At 36.5% G+C, this 13,593-nt stretch overlaps 1 protein-coding gene across 13 annotated transcripts in view; it reads left to right on the top strand.

Moving 5' to 3' along the window:
* The window catches only part of LOC139969978 (NLR family CARD domain-containing protein 4-like), a 585,990-nt gene that overhangs the window by 328,394 nt on the left and 244,003 nt on the right, over positions 1 to 13,593 (top strand). For 11 of the 13 annotated variants that reach the window (XR_011793853.1, XR_011793851.1, XR_011793854.1 and 8 more), the window contains one exon: positions 2,876 to 7,822. The exons of the other annotated variants lie outside the window; for them this stretch is intronic. The gene's annotated coding sequence lies outside the window, so the exon portion shown is untranslated. Of the gene's footprint in view, positions 1 to 2,875; positions 7,823 to 13,593 lie in introns of those variants that run through there. 13 annotated transcript variants of the gene reach the window in all.

The following is a 13,593-nucleotide window of genomic DNA, read 5'->3' as shown; positions in this document are numbered from 1 at the left end:
GTCATTAAACCAATACTGTCCAGATATGTTTATGCAATAGATCGTTGAACTTATCACTAGATATAAACTATGCTGTATTGCAAACTCAAAGAACCAACAGTGTATGCACTTTTTAGTTTTCATGATCATGCAAGAATAGAACCAACATGAAAACAAAAACACATGACAGCAGAAAATGCTGAGGTATTTTGCTGCTAACCTTGGACTCAATTTCGACCTGTACGATTATGGAAGATGAGTTGTTAAGGGAATATGGAGTAGTCTGCCTTAACATCCCCAGTTACATTGCTACCACAGCGCTCCTAGAAGCAGCAAACACTATTTGATGAAATAATTATTTCAAACACAAAATGTTTAATAAACACCCTTCTCCTAGACCCCCTAATCCAATATCTCTTGCTTGAATACTTAATTCATAAAACTTGTTCCCAAAAAATTGTTCCCTGACTGACTGACTTAGGTGCGTAGGACGCTGTGTCCCTTTGCCCTCTGGCGAGTAATCCTCCTCCAATCTTGTCTATCTGCTGCGCATCTTTCAGCAGCTTGCGTTGTCATACCTAGGTCTTTCTGGATCAGGTCCTTCCATCTTGAAGGTGGTCGTCCTGGAGGTCTTGGCTTGCTGAAGTCATTCTTGAATGCTTGGTATGGAAGCCGATGCTCCGGCATCCTAAAGACATGGCCGGCCCATTTCAGGCGTCTCTTGCAGATTGCAGCATTGATGGTAGTTGTTACATTCAGCCTTTGTCTGATGGTGTTGTTCCTCACTTTATCCAGGATGGAGACACCCAGTATTGCTCTGAGACATCTCATTTCAAAGACATCAAGTCGATGACGATCTTTTTCACGGAGTGCCCAGGATTCAGAACTGTATGTTGCTATTGGCAGAATGAGGGCCTGGTAAATCCTTACTTTCAGGGATCTGGTGATGTCATGGTTTGACCAGATGGTATTTTTCAGTCTTCCAAAAGCCCAGGAAGCCAACCTTATGCGGCGTTTGACGTCTTCTTCCATTGAGGGGACATTGCTGCCCAGGAAGACAAAGTTGTCAACTTTCTCAACAGATACTCGGTTAAGGAGAACATCTTTGGTGTCTTCAGACATTATTTTACACTTTGTTGGATTGATTTTCATTCCCCATATTGTGCATGCTTCTTGAAGTTTGTTGGTGGCCTCCTGTAGGCTGTCAAGGTCCATTTCTATGAGAGTGGTGTCATCGGCATAACGGATGTTGTTTATACACATGTTGCCCATCTTCAGACCTGAGTCAAGATTTTGTATCTAATAATGTAATAAAAAAATGCAGATGTTCCCTAGATACATTAAAAATAATAAACTGGGAGGAGGCTTCAGCCCTGGCAGTTGGAGGGGACCCCTTGTTTAGGGGCCCGGTGGCTAGAGGGCTTGTGAGTCAAACCCCCGAAGAATATTCCTCCTATGGGGTACAGCCTAGTCACCGGAAACTAATTTTCTTTTTTCTTTCTTTTTTTCTTAGCGTAAGGATACATCACGGCAGGGTGGGTTTTGCAGGTCTGGAGCAACCTCCTATTATATATTAACTAAGTAGTTTCCATTATTCACTAAAAGCTTTCAAAATGTGTGTGTTGCTTGTCTTCCTCTCCATTATCGATTTACCAAACTTTTATTGTCTGTTTTAATACAAAAGAATATTCTAATTAGCCTGCAGGAGCCGTACCTTTCACAGCTCGATCAGGAGTTTTCATTCTGACCATGCATTGATAACTGAACAACGAACAAATCTGTACGCGCGGTTTGTTATTTATTTTACATATGGCGTTCCATAAGATTGCCCAATTATGCAGACACAAGTCAGTCTCCCTGTGTTTCACTACATTAATTAATCCGTTGACTTACACACTAAAATTTGGTCGCTTTCCAAAGCCGCTAGAGCATGATAGAAGTTTTCAACTGACATATCCTACCCACATGGCTTGGCCTATCACAGCACATTCAACTTTTGCCCCATGACCGTTTAGATTTTGAGCTAGAAGAGCTCAAATGATCCCAAATATTCTGTGTAGCAGGGATCTCCATTAGTCTGTGTAGCAGGTGATGCCTGTTATTCTAAGTAGCAGGGATCTTCGTCAGTCTGTGTAGCAGGTGATGCCTGTTATTCATAGTAGCAGGGATCTCTGTCAGTCTGTGTGGCAAATGATCCCAAATATTCTGTGTAGCAGAGTTCTCCATTAGTCTGTGTAGCAGGTGATGCCTGTTATTCTTAGTAGCAGGGATATTCATCAGTCTGTGTAGCAGGTGATGCCTGTTATTATGTTCAGCAGGGATCTCGTCATTTTGTGTAGCAGGTGATGCATTTTATTCTGTGTAGCAGGGATCTCTGCCAGTATGTGTAACAGATGATGCATGTTATTCTGTGTAGCAGGGATCTCTGTTAGTATTTGTAGCAGGTGATGACTGTTATTCTGTGTAGCAGGGATCTCTGCCAGTATGTGTAGCAGTAGATCCCTGTTATTCTATGTAGCAGGGATCTCGTCATTCTGTGTAGCAGGTGATGCATTATATTCTGTGTAGCAGGGATCTCCGTTATTCTGTGTAGCAGGCGATGCCTGTTATTCTGTGTAACAGGTGATGCCTTTTATTATGTGTCGCAGAGACCTCCGTTAGTATGTGTAGCAGGTGATGTCTGTTATTCTGTGTAGCAGGCATCTCTGTTAGAATGTGTAACAGGTGATGCTTGTTATTCTGTGTAGCAGGGAGCTCCTTCAGTCTGTGTAGCAGGTGATGCCTGTTACTATGTCTAGCATATATCTCCCTTAGTATATGTTGTTTTCTTTCATCCCTTCATTAACTGCAACAGTTCGTGGAGGTGATAACCCTTTTTAATTTTCTGTCTTTCTAGGTTACATATTTGAACTAGAGTTATCATCACGAGGAACAGGAGATTGTCTAACGTGTACTAGTCAAGAGACACAGACAAAGAGGTGGCGAGAGAGAGCGAGACAACTGGGAGTGGAGAGCGGAGGGATGTGAAGAGAGAGTGCATATAGTCTGACATTCTTCTCAGTAACGTCTCTGAAGATGTCATAGCAGACTGTTGTATTTAGTTAACCGTCTTTTCCTTTCTGATTATTGATCTTATTTTGGGAGTAGATATTAATTATCAACGATGCTCGTCTATAAGCTTTGAATAAACTCATTATTTTCTGTGGACACGTGTCGTATAGAACGCATTAAGTGCGATTTCGTTATATAGCGATTGTTCAATCACGTGACATATGGAACGGATTGACTGCTGTTTTATAACATAGAGAATACGTTATCATGTTCTTTATCATACAGATCTAATGTCATTTGCGTAATATCATAGTGAATGTAGGTAACGATCAGGTTATGAATTTGAAATGATTAAGTAAAGCTTAATAATATATTGAATGTATTACATTAAACAGATCAACTACTGATATTTAATATAGTGAATGTATAATCCCTTGTTACATAACACGGATTAACTGATGATATAGTTTGCTAAATTTACTCAGAATATACTCCTCAGTAAGAGTTCAACGGATGTTACGTAATGGTAATACCATTCTGATGTTACGTAATGGTGTACCATACTGATGTTCCGTAATAGTAATACCATACTGATGTTACGTAATGGTAATACCATACTGATGTTACGTAATGGTAATACCATACTGATGTTACGTAATGGTAATACCATACTGATGTTACGTAATGGTGTACCATACTGATGTTACGTAATGACAATACCATACTGATGTTACGTAATAGTAATACCATACTGATGTTACGTAATGGTAATACCATACTGATGTTACGTAATGGTAATACCATACTGATGTTACGTAATGGTGTACCATACTGATGTTACGTAATGACAATACCATACTGATGTTACGTAATGGTAATACCATACTGATGTTACGTAATGGTAATACCATACTGATGTTACGTAATGGTGTACCATACTGATGTTACGTAATGGTGTACCAAACTGATGTTACGTAATGACAATACCATACTGATGTTACGTAATAGTAATACCATACTGATGTTACGTAATGGTAATACCATACTGATGTTACGTAATGGTAATACCATACTGATGTTACGTAATGGTGTACCATACTGATGTTACGTAATGACAATACCATACTGATGTTACGTAATGGTAATACCATACTGATGTTACGTAATGGTAATACCATACTGATGTTACGTAATGGTGTACCATACTGATGTTACGTAATGACAATACCATACTGATGTTACGTAATGGTAATACCATACTGATGTTACGTAATGGTGTACCATACTGATGTTACGTAATGACAATACCATACTGATGTTACGTAATAGTAATACCATACTGATATTACGTAATGGTAATACCATACTGATGTTACGTAATGGTAATACAATATTGATGTAACGTAATGGTAATACCATACTATTGTTACGTAATGGTGTACCATACTGATGTTACGTAATGGTAATACCATACTGATGTTCCGTAATAGTAATACCATACTGATGTTACGTAATGGTAATACCATACTGATGTTACGTAATGGTAATACCATACTGATGTTACGTAATGGTAATACTATACTGATGTTACGTAATTATAACACTAAACAGTTCTAAAATCATAGGCAATGAGTGTTATTCTTGTCTCAGTTCTTTAATGTTTATTTACGATGAATGTATAGTTAACCGTTAAACCACACCCTACGCTACCGCCAAATAATTGAAATGCCAAGTTGACCCAAGATTCATAAAATAACAAGTTGACCCATAATGCACCAATTGGTGGTCAAATTAAATGAACTTGACCATTTTTATTTGTTTAATTATGTATTATATATTAATCAATTATTCATCCTGATTTCTTAACTTCTTCAACATCTATTATTGGTTCATATTTTGTGTTATTTTTGTAAGTTTTTTACACCCTCTCTTTTTACACTTTTTTCATCTCACGATGCTTTACTTTTTTATATGTCCTTTATTTCCAATTTGTATGTATGTATTTTAGATCCTCCTGCAAGCAGGAACTCGCGAAGAAGCCTCATTGGCTTATCAAACCCGCAAGCTGACCGAAGACAGTCTCTTACATTCATATTTAACTTACATGATTATGAATTGTCAATTGTCAACAACTCTGTAACTGGACGACATACTTTACTCTGGGAGTGACTTGAACCGGGGACCTTATGATTGAAATTTGATGCGAAAACAATTTGATATGAAAATACTTGATATGATATAGGTATGGGATGTAATCCTGTTCGAGATGGACGGAATGCAGCCCCTGCAGGTAGGGAACGTTGTAGGAGGAACCGAAAAATATATGAAAGTGGACAACATTTAATACGGTAGGCATAAGTACAGACAGTTACCTTCAACGTTTGGAAGCAGAAATAAATCAAGAAGCAAAACAGAGAAAATATTAGACGGTAGAGTGCTTGACCGCCCAAGACCTGAGATCACCCTCCCGGGAGAATCCATCTAAATTAGCGACCACCACGTGACTGTGCTGTACACTGCGGACTGGTTTAGCTCGCAAGCACTCTGATCACCTGATTCCTAATCTAGAAGGCCCCTTATCCCTCACCAGAGCCAAGGCCTCCTCCCAGCTACTGTAATAAAGCCAAGCTTGTTAATGGGAACTTTTAATTTGAATATACCAATCGATTGGTCCTACCGTGCTAACTAAAAGTTAGGAAACCCATTTGTCATATTTTAATGTAACGTTTTCAGCGTCCAAGACGGATCAGAATAATCACTCTGAAATTTGTGAAACTTGGGGTGGGAGGGGGTGGGGGAGGGGGTGTGGATTGATGTGTCTTCAGATTAATGTGATATCAATTGTATATATTTCAGAGAGAATAAGTCAATTGTGAAGATGGTTGTATAATCTACCAATGTAACTTCTCAGTGAAATGATTTAACCTTCTATGCTTACTTCTGTCATTCCGACAATTACAATTAAACTTATACGTATTTTGTTATTGACTTCGAAACCATTTAAAACTTGTATATATATTCTTTTACTCTTTGCTTTTTTCATAAAGTGATCTTATTGGAAATACATATAAGTGTTAGAGTCACTATGATCTCTATCATAGGTCAGCAATTGCATATTAATCTATGAGTGATCTGTTATATCGAAGTTTTGGTGTATATCGAACTTCAAGACTTTTCCAGTTAAAATGACGTCATTTATTTAGGTTTTCTTTTCTCATTTAGCTTAAATATTTCCTGTAGCAGTTTTGTTGCAAGTAATGACATTTTCTGCATCATTTACATTCACTTACAGCTACTAATTTTATATTTGTTTTTGCTTGGGTGGTTTGTGTTTTTTTTTTATGATTTTGCCTTTGTTCATTGTTCATGGTTAATTCTGTAATCTATGGAATTTAAAGCCAACTGTAAACATAATATGTTGTATGGTTCACGATAACGTGTATATTACGTAATATAATGATCATTGCATAACATTCATAGTTTTAAATCAGTTCACTTAAATATAATGATTGGCTTTCTATTGTACTATCTTTTATCTTATTACTACGCGGGCTATAGGCGTTTATATTCATGTATACTTTAGTTATGTATCTTCCCTTAAGTTACATTACAGCCGATAAAAGACAATACAGTGACGTGTCTGTTACGTCACTCAATAATAATTCGAACAAGATAATGACAATCTGAACATTTTGTGTACTGAAGCTTGAAATCAATGATCGTACTTCTATATATGGTAGGTCTTGTAGTTTACTCATGGCTGAGACCAATAGTTGTTCAACAATCCAATGGAAACATTTGATCATAGGTTTTATAATGGCAATTTATTTCAGAACATTTTGCACATTGTCAAAATTTCATGAAAATATCGCAATTTTTTGGTTACCACGTCATTGCAATTTCTTGTGGTGGCTTTAATTGCCCAAGCTTAAAAGAATCTTGCAAACAAACGAGCATGTCCTTTCATTATATCTCCTCATTTTGCACGAAATATCGTAACCATTTTGGGGGTAATCTTCCACTAGCAAATTGCTAAAAATTAAATTTAAATATCCTTTCATGAATAGTTGGATTCTTTTTTATATATTTTATGCGATATGACACATTGTTTATAAATGTTTCCATAAATTGCGATATTTTATTGTTTTTTTCTTCATTCCCTTTTCTTTTGTTTTCTTTTTGCTTTCTTTTATCGATTTTACCATTCATGTGATTAAAAAAGATAATTAGAGATCTGTTTGTTTAATGAACATAGGTAATGAGAGATCTGTTTGTTTAATTAACAAAGGTAATTAGAGATATGTTTGTTTAATGAACATAGGTAATGAGAGATCTCATTGTTTAATGAACATAGGTAATAGGAGATCTGTTTGTTTAATTAACAAAGGTAATTAGAGATATGTTTGCATAATGAACATATGTAATGAGAGATATGTTTGTATAATGATATAGGCAATGTGAAAGAACATAGTTGGTCAACCATTCGATTAGCTGTATCACGCGATTAACTTGGCAAAGTCAATATTTGCTGATCGTTCCGTCATCCTACTAGAGAGTATTAACACGGACCTTACACTATGTTTTGTTGTTTTCTTTGCAAAACACCTTATATTGTAACAGCCATGCATTACAACATGTCTTCGTTTTGTCAAAAAAAATAAATAAATAAATAAACCCATATCTAATTTGTTTCATTCTAATATCCATTTTGTATCTTATAATTGTACCAAATTCTTACGTAACTTGCAACTACAATGACCATCAGAGATAAATTTGATTTGATCATTTTTTATTACTGTTTGTGTGTGTTATGAATTGTATGGTGGTTTGAAAGGTACAACCAACATTTAGACACACTGTGTCAGTACAGCACGGCATTTCTATAAATATTGTATATTTGTCTAGTTTCAGACTTTCAGGAAGTTGTCGAGTTGGTGCTTTGTAATAACCTTGACAGCACGTCAAACATATATGACTTTGTCGAGTTGATAAGTCACGCTGACCTGTGAATTCTTGGAACAAGGAATGAACAATTGTCGTGTTGATTTGTTTATTGTGACAATATTTCAAACACGTAATATTTGTCGCGATGGCAACTAATACTTTGACATTATATCTTGACAAAAATGGATGAATTGTCGAGTTGCTGCGTTACCCCCGTGGAACTAGGTGACACATGACTTGGAAATATATCAAAATAATGACAATTGTTGACACGTCAAGTAACAAAACAATTACAAAAATATTAAATGATCAAGAAGCCGTGCTGTATCTTAACTTTCACAGCACTTCAAAACTACGCTAAGAGTTACAACTAACGTGACACATTGACAATAAATATCAAATATACTAAAGCAGCAATTCTACAAAATAAAAACACTTTAAATCATTGATTCTGTGATTCGTTTCCTTTCTTCGTCTGCTTTTTATATTCTACTGCAGTGTTGATAATAGAACAGTTACTAACTTGAAGATATAATCTAACTATTTTTAATGTCTACCAAAATATTTTCCAAACTTGGAGTTGTACTTTATGTTTCTGTTGTCGAATTATAAAGTCTATACACAAATGTCAATGCATTTGTAGCCAAGTGTCTTCAATCTGGTTACATGAAGCAGGCTCCTGCATTTTTTTCCTTAAGTTTTATCCTCGGTATTTGTTTCATGAATGTAGATCCCTGATTAGAGGATGCTTAACATTTTTATTGTGTGGTCTATATACATACTTTCACCAGAAGTCCGGACTGTTTGGCGTTCCATGTAAATGCAACAATTGAGATGTTTGTGGTCGTCTTCGACGCCATATTCCCTCAACCTGTAACCAGATGAATTGGTATATTTGATATCTTAAATTTTAGGTTAATTACGATAGGTACGAAAGGAAATATTTTAAATGAAGGTGAATCTAGCGACATGTAGTTTAGTCAGCTATCTTTGAAAAAAAGGTAAAGATTTGAAAAACCAGTTCGTCCTACTCCAGGGCCGTGCCAAACGATGCCAAACAACCATTACAATAATAAGTAGCATAGTTAAGATCAGGGCCAACTTTGAGAGACATTTAAACACTGGTAAAAAGCATTTTGTTATACAGATCTTCCCTCTTCTAGTCAGTTGGAAGTCTGACCTCAATATATGACCGTTACTAGCAAATTTTCGAGCACAGCTACTTGACCCGGAAGTAATTGTTTCGCGCAAATCCGGTTCTACGGACTTCGGTTCGCTACTTCCATGTATGGATGTAATCGGTAAAATTCGCAAACATCCCAATGTCATTCGGGTTTACGAGTATCGTAGCTCGATAAAGGATACTTTAGAGACTCAAATACGATCATTTCCGGAAAGAAACGAAGATTTTACCAATAGAACAGTGCATTTTCTTATCGACGACCAACGCAAAAACATAAAGGTAAGTCAAATCGAGTCGACGTCTATCGTTATGTGACTTTCGCGTCTTAGACAACTTTTAACCGTAAAAATAGCATTTTTGTAATATATAAGCTTGAATCTTACTCATATTTTTCAGAAAAGTTGTAACTCCCCCGAAAAGTGTGATTTTTTGGTCAACGAAAATGGTGCTCCTGTGTGGTTTTGGTTGCCCCTAATACATGTATCCTAACGTACATAATACACATATACACGAAAGCACCGTATCCTATAACGTGCAGCCTAGCGCTATATGTCGACTATGATGTAGCAAGTGCTAGATTTGCAACGTCTCGTATTTTTCGTAATCTTTCTATTCGGCATAGATTCCCTTCATTTTTTTGCGTTAATATGGAAAAATCAGGGAGTTGATAAGTCACGGTACTACTTATGGCTACTAAATAGTTAAAATTTAAAAATTCGAGGGCATAGCGGACAGTAATATTACTAGTACAAGCCTAGCCTAGGCTAGCCTATAGGCCTAGTACTTTTGTATTTACTAAAGTAATATACTACGACAAGTTTTTACTACAGGTAGGCCCTAGCCTAGTTTTAGTAATACTAGAATACCTGCATAGTTTAGTCCAATTTCAATAACGGACTAAGGCTTATAACCTTTAGTTCTTCGCCTACGCCTTCTTGTCCTTGTGTAATAATTCTAAGGGGCCTGTTCTTGAAAAGATTTGGACTGCATAAGATACAATTTAGTATTATTATTATTATACAAAAATTATTAGTAGTACAAGTAGACTGCCTTTGTACTATGTATAAGTTAAGATCATGGATTATTATGAGTTTTATTAAAGCTGGACTGGGTGAAAATTTCCTCCATCCTGGGATCGGAATCCATTTCAATGTCACTTTGTTACAAGTGTTCAAGACCGTTATTAGATCCATGACTTAAGTCTAGGCCCAATTCCCTATGCTTAATATGTAGTTAGGTAGAGCAAGATACGTAACACAGAAATAAAACTACTGTAGCTTGCTTTATACTGCTTACACTTTATACTTATTGCTATTACAGTTAGACCTACTGCTGGTACTTGAGAACAATTGCACCTCATAGAGCCATGTAGTTGTACATAGCTACTTATAATTCCAGGTGACTTAAACAATATCAGGGATCATTTTGTGACAACATGTTTGCTGTTAACGAGAGTTTACGATCTTTTTATTGTTAAGTTGTTTTCTATGATAGGTACAGTAGTAGAAGTACTTACAGTAGTTAGTCATTCACGTACAGTCTTCCCTATGTGTGTGTGTGTGTGTCACACACAGATTTCTCTAAGGTGCTTTCCCATGTATATATGACCAAAAAAAGTTATTCCCAAAAAGAAGAAAAGTTTCATTCACTATTAAATTTGTTTTGTTATGTATAATGACTAACATTGCAAAATGCAGTTCCACTGGTATTAAGTATTAGCCCAGAGAGCTTCCAGAGTTTAATACATCCCCATGTTTATTATCCTCATATCTGAAGTCTTCATATAAGAGTTTATTTATAGAAATCTGTTAATAAATGTAGTCTCACATTCTATTTAGTACTATATATCTTTAAGTTCCTAGCTCTGTTATATGTACCCGTAGTAAGAAGGAATGCAGCCTGTGGATCAGTTAAGTGCCTGTTGTTACAACTCTGCTCCAAACTATTGTTTGTTTAATCAGGTTGTATTATTAGTTTGCTACCTTTAAGCAATTTTGTTTTCTATATATATGTAATTTACATTTCTCCTCAGTTTCTGTTATACTCTTATAGAAAGAACAAGTTGTGTGCAGCAACAGGCTGTAATAGACTCAGCAGTCTCATGCCTATTCTCTAGCTAACTCGAACAGGTTATTGGCCCAGACACATACACTGGAAGTTAACTGTGTAGAATAGATTGTTGTTTGGAATTTATGTGCTGATTTTGGAACCATTTCTTGGGAAATGTCGGTACTTAAATTGGTTAATTTAGTCGTGACAACTGACCAATATGGCTGGAACAACAGAAGATATGACGTGGAAAATTAACAAAATGGATGGCTCGAACTGGCTGACATGGAATTTCCAGATGAGACATTTGTTTCTTGCAAAAGGCCTGTGGGCTATGAGGATGGCTCAGGAAAGTTGGGGGTTACTGTATGAGAGAAGTAGAAGAGTGCAAACTTGAAAAAGACACAACTGGCATTTTTCACCATTGTGCTTGCAATAGCATCTAGTCAGCTGGAATTAATTACAACAAGTGACAAACCAAGTGATGCTTAGGATGCCTTGCGTACTCTGTTCGAAAAGGATTCTCTAACCAACAAAATTCAGCTCAAGAAAAAGTACCTCAGAACTGAAATGGCAGAGGGCAAGTCAGTTGGAAATAATTTGAATTATATGAAAGGAATTATGGATCGTTGGGCTGCTATTGGTGCTCCTATTTCTGAAGAAGACCCGGTTGTTAAAGTTATATGTCAAGTTTGGACTTATTTATTTACTTTCTAGTTTCTACTCTTACCTTTTACTTTTATATATTTGTCTTTTAATTTTAATCTTATGCTATATCTTATGCTATATGTCACAGGTATATCTCACCATTTCAAAGTTACAAAACTATCCATCCTGCCACCTGAACTGTTGTTGCTATGTCATGCCTTCACTATGCCACTTTGAAATACCCCTTCCAGTCATAATGCACTTGACATTGTGTGTGATTTTTTTTCAGACAATATTATTGTATGAAGTCTTCACAGTGTGAAGTGTGTTTCATTTCAAGAAGTATTCAAATTTTGTTAAGCTATTCCTTCCATTTGAACAAAGTATTTCACTTTGAAGTGATCAAAGTAATTTATATTTCATGCCCATATTTTCACAGGACATTAAAACATGTTCTTTCATGGAGAGTGTCACACCAAATGTTTTTGTTTTCTTTTTTCTGTTGCTTAAAGTGCCTTATTGTTACAGTTATAAAATCAATAAAAGACCAGGCAACTCTATTTCCACTGTTGACTAATGTTCTACTATGCATGTGCAAAAGAAAAAGAAAACAGCCCTACTCAAAATATTTGGTCAGAGTATCCATAGAACGTAATGTATCCAAACACGTCCTGTGTACTGAAAGTCCGCTTTTAATTAAAGTCCCCATATGTGGCAAAACCACTTCATCCCTCCAAAATACCCTAACTCTTCCCAAAGCTGGTGAACACCACACCCATCCCAAAGCTGGGAAACTCAAAACCCTTCCCCAAATCCGCTAAGCACCACATTCCCTCCCCCAAAACCCCTAAAAACACCACACCCCTCCCCTAAACAACACACCCCTACCCAAGCCACAGTACTTAACTCCAATATTGACAAGTGGTTATGTAGTGTGATACATGAACCAAACAAGGATTGGTATTGACTGGAAAACTGTTAACTGATATTTATTGATGAATATAAGCAACAGATGAGTACCCAGCTTTGCAGAATCTCACTGAGTAAGGGCTACTGTGGAATTATGGTAAGTGGGTAAGTATAAATCATTTGGTATTGTAGGTATAAATCATTCGGAATTGTTGGAAGTTCCTTAGAAAACAACTAAAAATAAGGTTTGGCCTAGGCCATGTTACCGTTGTATATTCGACATGTGGTATGACCCCTGCAGTTTTGACAACAGACTCAGGAAAATTTGTGTTACCTTAATAGTTACCACCATTAATTTAGCTAGAAAGGAAACACCATCTCCCTTGCCCCCTCCCCATTTTGTCTCTCTTACCCCTCCCATACGCAGCTCTCAGTAATTTCACATTTTACCTAATCATATATTAGAATTTGGGACAAAATTTCTTCCAAACCTTAGCACAACTTAAATTACGCCACAAAACCTAACATTCCTAATAGACCGTACACTAAAGGAATGGGTTCCACTACATTGAAAACGATTTGAGTAAAGTCTTGTCGGTAGTAGCCCATAGCATGCAAACGGCTTGGCGAAAGTCTACCTAATTTCAAAATGGCGGCGACAGCAACAAAATCGCCGAGTCGAGGTAATCGTTCTGTGACTGGCCGTCTTAGACAACCATTTCACCTAATCTTTACAGCGTCATGTAGGAGAGTACAAGATCCACAAATGGGAGAACTTTTTTGCTGTAACTCTCTTTCGTTGGTTCGTTTTGACCTATTTTGTGTCAGTT

Source organism: Apostichopus japonicus, chromosome 7 (genome assembly GCF_037975245.1).
Source record: "Apostichopus japonicus isolate 1M-3 chromosome 7, ASM3797524v1, whole genome shotgun sequence".
NCBI classification, from domain to species: Eukaryota; Metazoa; Echinodermata; class Holothuroidea; order Aspidochirotida; family Stichopodidae; genus Apostichopus; species Apostichopus japonicus.
This window is presented reverse-complemented; position numbering and strand designations above follow the sequence as displayed.